Source organism: Charadrius vociferus, unplaced genomic scaffold, assembly GCF_000708025.1.
Source record: "Charadrius vociferus isolate BGI_N301 unplaced genomic scaffold, ASM70802v2 scaffold544, whole genome shotgun sequence".
NCBI classification, from domain to species: domain Eukaryota; kingdom Metazoa; phylum Chordata; class Aves; order Charadriiformes; family Charadriidae; genus Charadrius; species Charadrius vociferus.
In genome coordinates, this window is record NW_009648162.1 from 151780 (window position 1) to 154758 (window position 2979).

The following is a 2979-nucleotide window of genomic DNA, read 5'->3' on the forward strand; positions in this document are numbered from 1 at the left end:
CTGCTGCTTGGCAGGCAGACAGACGGACAGACGGTGCCTTTGCAGAACACCCCCACGGCGGCACCCCGAGAAGTTCAGATGCTCGGTGACATTTTGAGTTGGTTTCCCTTTGCGAGGGGAGCAGGTGACACCGAAGACACGGCTCTCCTGCTTGCCTCCCAGGCGGGGAGTGGTGATGGCGCTCCACGGCATGTGGGGAGGGACTGGGAGAAGATGGGCTGCGGAGTGGAGGTTCCAGGGGGCTCCTGGACCCAGTTCTTGGAGGAGGAATCATTTTTCAGGGAAGGGAAACCACATGCAGAGAAAACCCCAGCGGACGGAGGAGTCTGTGTGTACATCTCTGTGACCCTCAGCAGGTCATTCAGTCGTGTAGCTGGCACTAGGGGGGTGTGTGCATTTAAAATAAAATAAAACAATATAAAATAGATAAATAAAAAAAGAATCGACTCGACTCGACTCAAATCAAATAGAATAGAATAGAACTGAACCGAACTGAACCAAATCAAACCAAAATAAAATAGAATATTTTTTAAAAAAACTAAAATAACATAAAATAAACCTCTAGCTGCCCGAGTCAGACAGACACGGGACTCGGAGGCAGCATGGCTAGCAGGGGATGTGGCAACCTCCCGCCTGCTCCCGGGCACATGGCTTCCAAGCTGGCCGGTGGCCCTGTGGACGCTCTCACTGCAGTAAAAGCTGCTTGGGAGTGGAGGGAATTGCAATATTGCTTTCCTGGCAGTGATCAGCACTGTTTCTGCGCTTTCCTTGCCCTTCTCCTTGGAGGAGTGTTTGGGCAGTGTTAGTTGTGGTGTGAGCAAGGGGTAGCAGCCCAGGGGAAAGCTTTTTTGGGGAAGAAGGGAAAAAGAAATAAATTCGTCCTTTACATCCCTGCTCCAGAGCTGCTGCACTGCACTGCCAGCTCCGCTGAGACCCTTCTGCCTGCAGTTTGGGATTTGTTTGTTGTGATTTCTTTTTGCCTTATTCCCTGTAAATGGGAATGTGATGGGAGTCACGGAGCCTGTGATGGATGAACTTGCAACCCAAGGTCCTTGGGGGGGTCGAGCCCTCTCCTGTGCTGCTGAGTGACAGCAAGACTCTCAAGGAGAGGGGGATGGGGTCTACCATGAGGCTCCGTGGTACCATGGGGAAGCCTACCAGCTGGTTTCCACACCACGCATTAGGAAGCATCTCCTGAAATGATCAGGCAGCAGATTTCAACCTTCCAAATTGCTTTTCCACCCAATATGCAGTTGGGGCTTCATACTCTTGGTCATTGCTGGTTGGACACTACATCCAGCCTCTCCACCAGCAAGAAAAGGATTGACCTTGCTCCAGGGAGTAGGTAGCTTCAGCTTCTGATGTGGTGAAAAGAGTGGGTGGAAAGAAAATCTTGTATGGGGAACAGGAAAAGGGTATCTGGGACCTGCAGCTATGGGTGGGTCAGTGAGATGGTGGTGGTGGTTTGTTGTGTGCTGAGGACTGTTGTAGTGAGTCCTGAAGGCTTCAGGTGATTCTGCTAGTCTGGGACAGACCTGTTACGGCACTGGGGTTATCTATCGCCTTTCCTTTCTGGTGGTTGTCATTGCAGTTCATGCTCTGGTAGCACCCACAGGTCCTAGAGGAGGTGGGGATCCACCATGCTCAATACTCAGACACCAAAGCAGAAAAACTGCTGTCCCTAAGCAGCACGTTTCCATGCAGGATTGGGCAGAAAACAGAGAGGTGAGAGGTGCTGCTGTCCCATCTGGTTGGTGTCAGAGACAGGACCTGTGTGCCTGTGTCCCAGCTGGGTACCTTCGGACCTTGTCTGTATCTACAACACGACAGGCTTAGATCTGGATAAGTCTTCTAGGAAGGAACATGCTTTTTTACCCTCTGGTTAGAGTCTCTGCTGTGGAAGCCACCTCTCCACTAGAGCAACCACATTGCTGTATTTAGCATCAGACCATCTCATACTGGCAGGTATGAGCACTCTCAGCGGTCAATACATTCGTAGTGTTATCAGAGGGGGGAAAGCATGCGTGACCACATCTGTCATGCGTGACCCAAAACCAGCAAGTCAAGATGGAGGGTTGTGAGAGTACAGCTCCCTTGTCCCTGCCTGGTGAGCGCACACGTGGCTAGTGGCTATTCTGGTGGATAGACTGAGATCTCTGCCCTGAATTTTTTATGAAACATCCAGCCCAGGACAGACTAGATTTTCCTGCTTGATTTTCATGCTGCAGGACCTAGACAAGTCATATGCTTCGAAGCTCAAATGGACTAGAAAGGCAGATGATCAGCTCATAGGACTTTCTTCTTCACTCTAGTTGGTCCAGGGCATTTCTCAGGAAAACCTCCTGCGCTGACCAAACAGCTCAGATGGTGAGCCTGCTCCTGCCCCAGGAACAGTGGCCCACAGGCAGTTCTCTGCATGGTCCACCCATAGTGTCTCTGCTGTTCAAGTCTGCCTTGCTTCAGGCCAGGGATCGAGTCCTACCCCTGCCCACTCTGACAAGAAGTCCCCGTGCTCTTACCAGTCTCTCTCTGGCTGTAGAGACTGAGCAAAGCAGAATTTCCAGATCCAGAAACACTAGGGGCTTTGTCCTGAGATCCCTCCAGCCTATCACTTACTTTATCGAAAGGTAGACACCGGACCTGGTCAGAGTAATTGATTGAATATCCAGCACCAGGACTTCTTCTCCAAACGCTTATATGGATTTATAAATCTGCAGATCATACCTTGAGCATCATCCTGTTTCTTGCATGCCACGTCTCCTAGGGCTTTCAGCGTCATCTCCTCTGTACGGCTTGCCTCCTCCCCGTCCTCTGAGAGTCACCTTCCTTTTTTGGTGAACGCATGACCTCTCATGTCCTGCTCTTCAGTCACATCCAAATGCGTGCTGTTGTCTATTTGTCTGCATCCAGGCTTGACCTGACTGGCCTGTCACTCGTGGTCCTGGATCCCACAGCCCCCGGCTGGGGACTTGCAGCCCG

At 51.2% G+C, this 2979-nt stretch overlaps 1 protein-coding gene across 1 annotated transcript in view; it reads left to right on the plus strand.

Annotated features, from left to right (window-relative positions):
* The window catches only part of ATP6V1B1 (ATPase, H+ transporting, lysosomal 56/58kDa, V1 subunit B1), a 66561-nt gene that overhangs the window by 11741 nt on the left and 51841 nt on the right, over positions 1-2979 (plus strand).